This window comes from Anolis carolinensis, unplaced genomic scaffold, assembly GCF_035594765.1.
Source record: "Anolis carolinensis isolate JA03-04 unplaced genomic scaffold, rAnoCar3.1.pri scaffold_10, whole genome shotgun sequence".
Taxonomy (NCBI): domain Eukaryota; kingdom Metazoa; phylum Chordata; class Lepidosauria; order Squamata; family Dactyloidae; genus Anolis; species Anolis carolinensis.
Window position 1 is genome coordinate 1017883 of NW_026943821.1, and position 13663 is coordinate 1031545.

General features: G+C 39.2%; 1 protein-coding gene across 3 annotated transcripts in view; it reads right to left on the minus strand.

Moving 5' to 3' along the window:
- The window catches only part of lipe (lipase E, hormone sensitive type), a 35370-nt gene that overhangs the window by 21413 nt on the left and 294 nt on the right, over positions 1-13663 (minus strand). The gene's annotated exons all lie outside the window — the stretch shown is intronic.

Genomic DNA, 13663 nt, shown 5'->3' on the forward strand with positions numbered 1-13663 from the left:
GGTAGGTAGGTAGATAGTTTGATGGATGGATGGATGGATGGATAGATAATTGGATGGATAGATGCTGTATTGATGGAAAGATAGACAGCTGGATGGATAGATCGATGGATGGATAGACAGACGGATAGATGGAGAAATAGAAACCTGGGCAGATAGCTGGATGGATGGATAGAAAGACAGACAGATGGACAGATAGATAGCAGGATAGATAGCTGGATGGATGGTTGGATGGAGGGATTGATTGATAGATAGCAGGATGGATGGATGGATAGATAACTGGATAGATAGCTTGATGGTGGATGTATGGATGGATGGGATTAAATTAAAGTTCATTAAAATAATAATAATAATAATAATAATAATAATAATAATAATAATAATAATAATAATAATAATTAATAACCACGGACAACAAAAGTCTAGTGTTTGTTTGCTTTGGTGGTTTCTCTGTTGTTGTTATTCTCATGCAAAACCCCTGACCCAGATCTTTCAGATGTGGTTTGATTTGTATTGGAAAGAATTTTAGAAAGCAACAAGCCAAGCGATCTGGGCCAAAGGAAGGGGACAAACCATGGACGCGAGGCCATGTTTTGAAGCGTGCGAATGGGAGGAAGCCAACTGGGCATTTCTATCCTCGGTTGCGAAAGCCAGAGAGCGAAGAAACCCAACAGGAAGAAAAGGAAAGTCTCTTTCGAAATGCGGGGCCGGAGGAAAGTTCTACAAATGCCACGGATTGCTAAAAATACCAATAATTGGGTCTGAGAGCAATTCGGTCACCGAGAAGCCCAGATGACCAAGCTGAGATATTATTGACTAAAAAAGATGCACTAAAAATAAAATAAAAGAATGCTTGGAAAGGTAGAAGTCAGGAGGAAAAGAAGTCAGTCGCATTATTAGGGGATATAGACTCATTCAGGGAAGCCACAGCTACCCTGACTCTTGATGATAATGATAATAATAATAATAATAATAATAATAATTAGTATAAATAGCAGTCCTGCAAAAATCCATGTTGTAGTGGGCAAAAAAATCTATTATTATTATTATTATTATTATTATTATTATTATTATTATTATGATGCTGAGGAGTTACGAAGGTGGAGGCATTACTTTTCATTCAACCGTCGTATGATAGGAAATAATGGCATTGATAACCCAGGGACTAAAATCGCGCTGTTATAATGTTTTGATTTTACTTATCTACGCTTTAATTTATGTTATTTGAGCTTGGTCTCCATGTGAGCCACCCCGAGTCCCTTCGGGGAGATGGAAACGGGATACAAAAATAAAGTTATTATTATTATTATTATTATTATTATTATTATTGAGAGGTTTGATGGGTATCTTTTAGGAGTGTTCGGACTGGGTATTTTAACACAAGGGGATGGTTGTGTAAGTGTTATTTATCTCTATATGTAAAAGGCTTCTGGCGTCGTGGCGACGCACAAAACAACAAGACCCAACACCCCCCAAACTCTAAAATTACCAACACAATCCATCATCCGCGCCTCCAGTAAGATACAACATAATCAAACAAAAAACACAATCACAACACCAAAAAACACAACAGGAGATGTGCGCATGCGTACAAACACAATCCTCCCAACTCTTCCCGCGTGCGCGCTTATTATTATTATTATGGTCTAGATCAGCGGTTCTCAACCTTCTCAACCTTCTCAACCCTAATGCTAGGACCCCTTAATCCAGTTCCTCATGTGGTGGTGACCCCCAACCATAACATTATTTCCATTGCTACTTCATAACTGTAATTTTGCTGCTGTTATGAATCGTAATGTAAATATCTGATATGCAGGATGTATTTTGATTCACTGCATCAATACCCGATATGCCCAAATTTGAATACTGGTGGGGTTGGGTGGGGATTTGTTTGGGCGTTGTAGTTCACCTACATCCAGAGAGCAATGTGGACTCAAACTTGGCATGAATACTCAATAGGCCCAAATTTAAACACTGATGGAGTTTGGGGGAAATAGACCTTGACATTTGGAAATTGTAGTTGCTGGGATTTATAGTTCACCTACAATCAAAGAGCATTCTGAACTCCACCAATGATCGAATTGAACCACACTTGGCACACAGAACTCCCATGACCAACAGGAAATACTGGAAGGGTTTGGTGGACATTGACCTTGGGTTTGGGAGTTGTAGTTCACCTACATCCAGAGAGCAGTGTGGACTCAAACAATGATGGATCCAGACCAAACTTGACACAGATACTCAATATGCCCAAATGTGAACACTGGTGGACCTTGACGTGTGGGAGTTGTAGTTGCTAGGATTCGTAGTTCACCCGCAATCAAAGAACCCCTTGAACCCCACCAACGATAGAATTGGGCAAATTGGGCTTCTGGTGGGAGGATTCGCCGTCTGTTTCCAAAAAGGAAGAGAAGGACAAGAGATCTTCCTAAGACCCCTCTGACACCCCTTGCGACCCCCCTAAGTTGAGAAACACTGGTCTAGATGATCTTTAGGTGCCCCCATGACCTCGGACATTGTGACGGCAGCCGCTGTTTGCCTTGCGCTCTCTTCTTGGGACCGGCTGAGTCATAATTTCAGCAAACGTTAGGAAAAACAACAACTCCGGACTTCCAAAAAGGGAGGAAAGGGGACTGGGAGAGAAGGACGAGGAGGAGAAGATCCCAAAAAGAGGGAATGGGCTGCTGTCCTCTCTGCTTTGGGAGCAGGACGAAACCTTTGGCCTCCCGGAAAGAGGCTCCAGGGAGGGCAAGGGGCAAGGAGGCTTGTTGTTGCTCCGGCCGAAAATGGGTGGAAAAGGCCACTCGGACACGAGCCAGCCAGCTGGGATGCCCATCTCCCTCTCTTGGGGGTCTTTGGGGGAAAAGGTGGACGGGACCCCAAAGGCCATCCAGCCGGACCCCAATTCTGACATGATGACACCATCCGATCCCTTCCAACAGATGGCCACCCAGCCTCTGTTTTAATACTAATAATAACATGCCCTGGCAGAATATGTAAAGCAAAGTGAAGAACCTGCTTTGATTGAAGTCAAAAATCAGAAACTCCTCAAAACACAGCAGACAAAAAACCAGTACAAGAAAACCGCACTACAAACTAGAGCTGATAGCTGGCACAACAAAACATTGCATGGAAAGTTCCTTGACAAAATTGAAGGAAAAGCTGATAAAGAGAAGACCTGGCTCTGGCTCACGAATGGGACCCTGAAGAAGGAGACAGAAGGCCTGATCCTTGCAGCCCAGGAGCAAGACATCAGGACAAAGGCAATTAATAATAATAATAATAATAATAATAATAATAATAATAATAATAGAAGACCTGGCTCTGGCTCACGAATGGGATCCTGAAGAAGGAGACAGAAGGCCTGATCCTTGCAGCCCAGGAGCAAGACATCAGGACAAAGGCTATTAATAATAATAATAATAATAATAATAATAATAATAGAAGACCTGGCTCTGGCTCACGAATGGGACCCTGAAGAAGGAGACAGAAGGCCTGATCCTTGCAGCCCAGGAGCAAGACATCAGGACAAAGGCTATTAATAATAATAATAATAATAATAATAATAATAATAATAATAATAGAAGACCTGGCTCTGGCTCACAAATGGGACCCTGAAGAAGGAGACAGAAGGCCTGATCCTTGCAGCCCAGGAGCAAGACATCAGGACAAAGGCAATTAATAATAATAATAATAATAATAATAATAATAATAATAATAATAGAAGACCTGGCTCTGGCTCACGAATGGGACCCTGAAGAAGGAGACAGAAGGCCTGATCCTTGCAGCCCAGGAGCAAGACATCAGGACAAAGGCAATTAATAATAATAATAATAATAATAATAATAGAAGACCTGGCTCTGGCTCATGAATGGGACCCTGAAGAAGGAGACAGAAGGCCTGATCCTTGCAGCCCAGGAGCAAGACATCAGGACAAAGGCCATTAATAATAATAATAATAATAATAATAATAGAAGACCTGGCTCTGGCTCACGAATGGGACCCTGAAGAAGGAGACGGAAGGCCTGATCCTTGCAGCCCAGGAGCAAGACATCAGGACAAAGGCCATTAATAATAATAATAATAATAATAATAATAGAAGACCTGGCTCTGGCTCACGAATGGGACCCTGAAGAAGGAGACAGAAGGCCTGATCCTTGCAGCCCAGGAGCAAGACATCAGGACAAAGGCAATTAATAATAATAATAATAATAATAATAATAGAAGACCTGGCTCTGGCTCACGAATGGGACCCTGAAGAAGGAGACGGAAGGCCTGATCCTTGCAGCCCAGGAGCAAGACATCAGGACAAAGGCAATTAATAATAATAATAATAATAATAATAATAATAATAATAATAATAGAAGACCTGGCTCTGGCTCATGAATGGGACCCTGAAGAAGGAGACGGAAGGCCTGATCCTTGCAGCCCAGGAGCAAGACATCAGGACAAAGGCCATTAATAATAATAATAATAATAATAATAATAGAAGACCTGGCTCTGGCTCACGAATGGGACCCTGAAGAAGGAGACGGAAGGCCTGATCCTTGCAGCCCAGGAGCAAGACATCAGGACAAAGGCCATTAATAATAATAATAATAATAATAATAATAGAAGACCTGGCTCTGGCTCACGAATGGGACCCTGAAGAAGGAGACAGAAGGCCTGATCCTTGCAGCCCAGGAGCAAGACATCAGGACAAAGGCAATTCAGGCCAAGATCGAAAAATCAGCTGATGACCCAAAATGCAGACTCTGCAAGGAAACCGACGAAACCATGGATCATATCCTCAGCTGCTGTAAGAAAATCGCACAGACAGACTACAAACAGAGGCACAACTATGTGGCCCAAATGATTCATTGGAACTTATACCTCAAGTACCACCTCCCAGCAGGAAAGAACTGGTGGGATCACAAACCTGCAAAAGTATTGGAAAATGAGCACGCAAAGATACTGTGGGACTTCCGAATCCAGACTGACAAAGTTCTGGAACACAACACACCAGACATCACAGTTGTGGAAAAGAAAAAGGTTTGGATCATTGATGTCGCCATCCCAGGTGACAGTCGCATTGACGAAAAACAACAGGAAAAGCTCAGCCACTATCAGGACCTCAAGATTGAACTTCAAAGACTAGCAGAAACCAGTACAGGTGGTCCCAGTGGTGATGGGCACACTGGGTGCTGTGCCAAAAGATCTCAGCCGGCATTTGGAAACAATAGGCATTGACAAAATTACGATCTGCCAACTGCAAAAGGCCACCCTACTGGGATCTGCAGCATCATCTGAAAATACATCACACAGTCCTAGACACTTGGGAAGTGTCCGACTTGTGATTTTGTGATACGAAATCCAGCATGTCTATCTTGTTTGCTGTGCCATACAATAAAATAATAATAATAATAATAATAATAATAATAATAATAATAATAATAATAATAATGCCTTTTAAAAAGGCTTCCATAGAATCCTGGAGTGGGAAGGGACCCCAAAGGCCATCCAGCCGAACCCCAGTTCTGACATGATGACACCTCCCCGATCCCTCCCAACAGATGGCCACCCAGCCTCTGCTTAAAGACTTCCATAGAGTGGGAAGGGCCCCCAAACATCATCCAGCCGAACCCCAATTCTGTCATGACGACACCATCTGATCCCTCCTAACAGATGCCCACCCAGCTTCTGCTTAAATAATAATAATAATAATAATAATAATAATAATAATAATAATAATGCCTTTTAAAAAGGCTTCCATAGAATCCTGGAGTGGGAAGGGACCCCAAAGGCCATCCAGCCGAACCCCAGTTCTGACATGATGACACCATCTGATCCTTCCAAACAGATGGCCACTCAGCCTCTGCTTAAAGACTTCCATAGAGTGGGAAGGGCCCCCAAATATCATCCAGCTGAACCCCAATTCTGTCATGACGACACCATCTGATCCCTCCTAACAGATGCCCACCCAGCTTCTGCTTTAATAATAATAATAATAATAATAATGCCTTTTAAAAAGGCCTCCATAGAATCCTGGAGTGGGAAGGGACCCCAAAGGTCATCCAGCTGGACCCCAATTCTGACATGATGACACCATCTGATCCTTCCAAACAGATGGCCACTCAGCCTCTGCTTAAAGATTTCCATAGAGTGAGAAGGGCCCCCAAATATCATCCAGCTGAACCCCAATTCTGTCATGATGACATCATCCGATCCCTCCCCACAGATGGCCACTCAGCCTCTGCTTAAAGACGTCCATAGAGTGGGAAGGGCCCCCAAACATCATCCAGCCGAACCCCAATTCTGTCATGATGACACCATCTGATCCTTCCAAACAGATGGCCACTCAACCTCGGCTTAAAGACGTCCATAGAGTGGGAAGGGCCCCCAAACATCATCCAGCCGAACCCCAATTCTGTCATGATGACACCATCTGATCCTTCCAAACAGATGGCCACTCAACCTCGGCTTAAAGACGTCCATAGAGTGGGAAGGGCCCCCAAACATCATCCAGCCGAACCCCAATTCTGTCATGATGACACCATCTGATCCTTCCAAACAGATGGCCACTCAACCTCGGCTTAAAGACTTCCATAGAGTGGGAAGGGCCCCCAAACATCATCCAGCCGAACCCCAATTCTGTCATGACGACACCATCTGATCCCTCCCAACAGATGGCCACCCAGCCTTTGGCTTTTGTATTGGATTACACGTCAGACGCTTCCCAAGTGTTCATTAATAATAAACACTTTATTATTACCATTATTTAAATAGGACTCCCTGCCAGGTAAAGGCCTGCAGATTGGCAGCTTACTTGGAGAGGCAAGTTGCAACTAATCCCTTTGTTTCCCCGAAGCTTAAATCAGTCTGAAACTTTACATAATAATTCCTAAAACCTCGGCATCACATTCCGAACATGCCTCCACCTGCTTTCCCCAACCTCTTGTGATCGTAAAAATATTTCTATTATTACGAGGGTTGAATGAAAAGTAATGCCTCCACCTTCGTTACTTGGGTTTGGATGGGAGTATTTTAATAAATCAAACGCAGAAATAATCCTGAGCATGTGCTCTTTAACTACCACAATTCACTTTTCCACATAATCACCAGACAATTGGATACATTTCTACCAACGACGAACAAGTTTTCTGAAGCCGTCACGAAAGAAGTCGACACTCTGTTTCCACAACCGGCGTCTCACAGAACCCATTGTGCACAGATCTTCCGATAGCCAAGCAAAGCATTAATGTGACCCACACGTTCTTGCGAAATGCCAATTATGCTTGAAATTCCTCTCTGAGCAATACGACAATCGTCCTGAATCAATCTGTCAACCTTTTGCTTGTGAAACTCGGTGGGTTCCCTACTTCGCACTTTAACAACACAACCGTTCAATGCTAAGGCTTCCCCGTCTGCGCAGGGTTCCATACTACACACTTTAACAACACAACCGTTCAATGCTAAGGCTTTCCGCCAAATGGAATTAACTGTAGAGGAGAGTCTACTGAACAAGCCAGGACCTGCCGCAGACCAGGACAGCCATCTGCTGAGGAGTTACGAAAGCGGAGGCATTACTTTTCATTCAACCCTCGTATTAACCTAAACGCCACTGGTCTTTTGGGCTTGTTTCGTGATGACTAACGTAGAAGATGATTTCTTTTGCAATGATCTGGCCTCACCTCCTTTCTGTTTCCTTCTATTTCAGACCCACTCTCTGTCCGTCAACCGATACTTGGTCTACGTTGCTTCAGTTGTGTGAAGCTCCTATTACCTGTCGCTCTCCAAGATCGTATCTCAAATGGAAATAAATAGAGGGATTTAATTGGCTCACCCCATTAATCAAATCGAAGGATGAGAGCCAAGGGTGGAGTAATGGCCCTGGTTAATAACATTTCCATTATTCTCCATGGGATCTCAAGGGGAATTTAAAAAATAATAATTGAGACTTCCGAAGGCCATCTATACCATCTGGTTTAATAACAATACTGAATCAATTTCTATTTAAAAGGATTTTAAAACTGCTTATTCTTCATAATATCAATATTTAATTCTATTTTAATGTTTTGAATATTTGGGGGGTCTTAAAATTGTACTGAATTGATTGTTTTATTATTATTATTATTATTATTATTATTATTATTATTATTATTATTATTATTATTATTATTATTATTATTTACAGCATTTATATTCCGCCCTTCTCACCCCGAAGGGGACTCAGGGAGGATCACACTACACATATAGGCAAACATTCAATGCCTTTTAACATAGAACAAAAACAAGACAAACACAAGCTCCGAGCGGGCCTCGAACTCATGACCTCCTGGTCAGAGTGATTCATTGCAGCTGGTTGCAGCTGGCTTGCTCGCCAGCCTGCGCCACAGTCCGGGCCTTGAGTCTCGTTTTGAGTCTCGCTTATAAATATAATATTAATGACGATGATGATGATAATGTGGGATACTGACCGGCGGCAGGAATCCATTTTCCTATCCTTAAATAAAAAACCTATTCCAGAATTGCCTAATTAGATTATGATGATGATGATGATAATAATAATAATATAGACTTGACACATTTCACACATCAGTGATTTAAAAGCAAGTGGAGAACTTCTCACAAGTCTGCAATGAAATTAATAATACATATACACACAAACACTAATTATAATAAAAGTGAAAATATGTATACAGTATATACTCGAGTATAAGCCGACCCGAATATAAGCCGAGGCATCTAATTTTACCACAAAAGAACTGGGAAAACATTGACTCAAGTATAAGCCGAGAGTGATAAATTTCAGAAATAAAAATTATTTTCAATAAATACCAATAAAATTACATTAATCAAGGCATCGGTAGGTTAAATGTTTTTGAATATTTTCACAAAACTGTAATTTAAGATAAGACTGCCCAACTCTGATTGTCATCATTCTCATCTTCTTCAATGTAAATGTGCTTATGTATCCTCTTAATAATAATAGAGTAAAATAATACATGTAGTAATAATAATAATAAATACAGGAAAATAATACATGTAATAATAAATAGAGTAAAATAACGAATGCAATAATAATAATATCAGAGTGAAATAATAAATGTATTAATAATAATAAAAAATAGAGTAAAATAAATGTAATAGTAGCAACAATAATAGAGAAAAATAATACATTTAATAATACCAATAATAATAGAGAAAAATAATAAATGTAATAATACCAATAATAATAATAGAGAAAAATAATAAATGTAATAATACCAATAATAATAGAGAAAAATAATAAATGTAATAATACCAATAATAATAGAGAAAAATAATAAAGAGCCCTGTCAATATCATTCACAAACACCATCCTGCCTAACATCCAAGGGAAGGCTTTCACACGGGTTAGATTTTCTATTTTTTCCTCCACCACAGACACCCCAGTGTTTTTTACTCTCTCCATTGGTGTGGGATTTGCATGACCCCGCCCACTGCCTCTCCCTTAACCCTTTCCTATTTTTTTCTATGGCACACAACAAACAGAGGAATTGATCAGCAACAGAACATACTAGAGAGAGAAGTTTGGAGAGAATTCACCATGGTTTATAGGAGTTGTAGGTCATGGGATGTATAGTTCACCTGTAATCTAAGAGCACTCTGAACTCCACCAATGATGGACCTGGAACTTACTTGGCACACAGAACCCTCATGGACAAGAAAAAATACTGGATCTTTGGAGGGATTTATAAGAGTTGTAGTTCACCTATATCCAGAGAGCATTATGAACTCAAACAACGATGGATCTGGACCTAACTTGGCATGAATACCCGATATTCCCAAATTTGAATACTTGTGGATTTTGAGGGGAATTGACCTGGACATTTTGGAATTGTAGGGACTGGGATGTATAGTTCACCTGCAATTTAAAAACACTCTGAACTCCACCAATGATGGACCTGGAACTCGCTTGGCACACAGAACACTCAAAAAATGACCAACAAAATATACTGGAGGTCTTTGGAGGGATTTGTAGGAGTTGTGGTTCACCTACATCCAGAGCAATGATGGATCTGGAACAGACTTGGCATGCGTACCTGATACGCCCAACTTTGACTACTTGTGGGTTTTGAAGGGAATTGGCCTGGACATTTGGGAGTTGCAGGTACTGGGATGTATAGTTCACCTGCAATCAAAGAGCACTCTGAACTCCTCCAATGATGGAATTGGACCAAACTTGGCACACAGAGCCCCCAGGACCAGGAAAAAAACACTGAAGGCCTTGGGGGGGGGGGAATTCACCTTGATTTGTGGGAGTTGTAGTTCACCTTCAGTAGAGTCTCACTAATCCAAGCTAAACGGGCCGGCAGAAGCTTGGATAAGCGAATATCTTGGATTATAAGGACTGATCAAGGAAAAGCCTATTAAACATCAAATTAGGTTATGATTTTACAAATTAAGCACCAAAACATCATGTTATACAACAAATTGGACAGAAAAAGTAGTTCAATACGCAGTAATGTTATGTTGTAATTACTGTATTTACGAATTTAGCACCAAAATATCACGATATATTGGAAACATTGAGTACAAAAATGGCTTGGATTATCCAGAGGCTTGGATAAGCGAGGCTTGGATTAGTGAGACTCTACTGTACATCCAGACAGCTCTGTGAACCCAAACACTGATGGATCTGGACCAACTTGGCACACAGACCCGATATGCCCAAATGTGATTCTTGGAGAGGTTTGGGGGAAACTGACTGTCCTTTCTGGGAGTTGTAGTTCACCCACAACCAGGGAAACTGTTATCTCCACCGATGATGGACCTCATCCAAACTTGGTACACAGAACCCACAGGACTAACTCAACCTACTGGAAGGGTTTGACGGTGTTGATTCACCATAGTGGGAGTTGTAGTTTATCTTACAGCCAGAGAGCACAGTCAACCCCACCGATTATGCATCCAGAGCAAACTTACCCAACATAACACATTTTAAGGACTGATGGAGTTTCTGGGGGTCAACCTGGCATGATGTGAGCCGTAGTTCACCCACAACCTTATGCATTTTTTGCAATTAAAAATTGACTTTTTTCAAATAACCTGGTCAATGCCAGGTACCCAAGCTTATATATATATATATATATATATATATATATATATATGTGTGTGTGTGTGTGTGTGTGTGTGTGTGTGTGTGTATATATATATACACACACACACGCGCGCGCACACACACAGATAGACATATACAGAAATTAAAAACTGCATATTTTCCTTATGTATTGATCTATAGGTGGAGCATCGGAATTCCGAATTCAGCAATATTCCAAAATTGTCCATCTTTGTGGCTGGTTCAATGGAGGCTAATGTTATTTCATGGACAAAATTATTTACAATATAATGATAATAATAATAATAATTATTATTATTATTTGGGTGCCGTGCCAAAAGATCTCAGCCGGCATTTGGAAATACAGTAGAGTCTCACTTATCCAACATTCGCTTATCCAACGTTCTGGATTATCCAACGCATTTTTGTAGTCAATGTTTTCAATACATCGTGATATTTTGGTGCTAAATTCGTAAATATAGTAATTGCTTCATAGCATTACTGCGTATTGAACTATTTTTTATGTCCAATTTGTTGTATAACATGATGTTTTGGTGCTTAATTTGTAAAAAACATAACCTAATTTGTATTTTAATAGGCTTTTCCTTAATCTCTCCTTATTATCCAAGATATTCGCTTATCCAACGTTCTGCCGGCCCGTTTATGTTGGATAAGTGAGACTCTACTGTATATATATACACAAACACATATACATATATATACACACATATACACACACACAGATAGACATACACAGAAATTCAAAACTCCCCGCGGGGAGATGGTGGCGGGGTATAAATAAAGTTTTTATTATTATTATTATTATTATTATTATTTTCCTTATGTATTGATGTTTCAGCAGGCTTTTGGAGATACAGTCATTAATTAATCAGCCCCAGAGGGTTTTTAATAATCTATCCTGTATTTATTACGATTTTACCATATTTATGTGTTTTAAATGCAATTTTTTATCCTGTATTTTTGTTTTAATTGATATATTGTATTACTGTTTTATCTTTTTATAGTGTGATTTGTATTATACTGCCTATATTTTGTCCTATATTGTTTGGGCCTCTGCCCCATGTAAGTTGCCCCGAGTCCCCGTGGGGAGATGGTGATGGGGTATAAATAAAGTTTTATTATTATTATTATTATTATTATTATTATTATTATTATTATTATTATTTTCCTTGTGTATTGATCTATAGGTGGAGCATGGGAATTCCGAATTCAACAATATTCCAAAATTGTCCATCTTTGTGGCTGGTTCAATGGAGGCCAATGTTATTTCATGGAGAAAATTATTTACAATATAATAATAATTATAATAATAATAATTTTATTCTTATACCCCGCCTCCATCTCCCTGCAGGGACTCGGGGCGGCTTACAAATACAAAACGAACATACAATAACCTCAAATACCGAAAACGCGCAAATGAAAATTAAAGATATAAGATAAAATCACCATAAATACGATACGATAAAATCACGATAAAATACGATAAATATTTGACAACACATACGATTAATATATTTACAATAGAAAATGACCCTCTGGCTCTGTGTATATAATAACATATTACATGTACATATAATTAATTAAAATTAAATACTATACAACGTGTAAAATGTGTATATGTAAGATACATTTTACGTTTAGTGTGTGTTTATAGATATGCATATACTTACACGTGGGTATATGTATGTATGTATGTATGTATGTATGTATATACACATACATATATAACAAATTCTACATTTACATTTCGATCCCATCTTCAAAACATCTAATTATGCAGATATATGCAAATCCAGATATTCCAAAATCCAAACATTTATATATATAAAAAGGTGTCATTTGAGAGAGAAAAAGTGGTATAGAAATAATAATAATAATAAGAAGAAGAAATTAATAGCAATAAGAACAGGATTCTTCAATAAATGTGGGTTTTAAAAAATTAAATTAAAAATGCATCAACATTGAAGAACAATTGGGATGAATTGTAAGCAGGAAACAGGCTTCTCTCATCAAGGTATTTTTTTAAATAATTAAAATGAAATGCATCACCATATAAAGACAACTGAAACAGGTTTTGGAAAATTAATGAAATTAAATTAAATGCATCACCATCTAATGACAGTCGGAACAGGTTTTTCAGAAATGAATTAAAATTAAATTAAATACATAATAAACTAAAAAAATGAACCAGGGTTTTAGAAAATGTGTTAAAATTAAATGAAACGCCTCACAATCTAAAGAATTTAAATAGGTTTATAGAAAATAGTTAAATTCAAATACAATTGAAATATCTTTTAAAAAATGAATTAAAATAAAATTAAATGCATCAGAATCTCAAGTCCATAGGAATGCATTGAAGTTCTGCTTGGCCACCTGTTGGGAGTTACTTTTTTCGAGGAGAAAAGTTACTTTTTTTGGAGAGAGCGACTAGTAACAGGTTCTCCCATCCAACAAGATAGAAGGAAAGACTATATTAACCATAATCCCGGACCCAGAGGGCTTATGTGAATGTTGGGAGTTGTCATCCCCGCAAAAAAATTCATTGGAAAGCTTGGCATGCCTTAC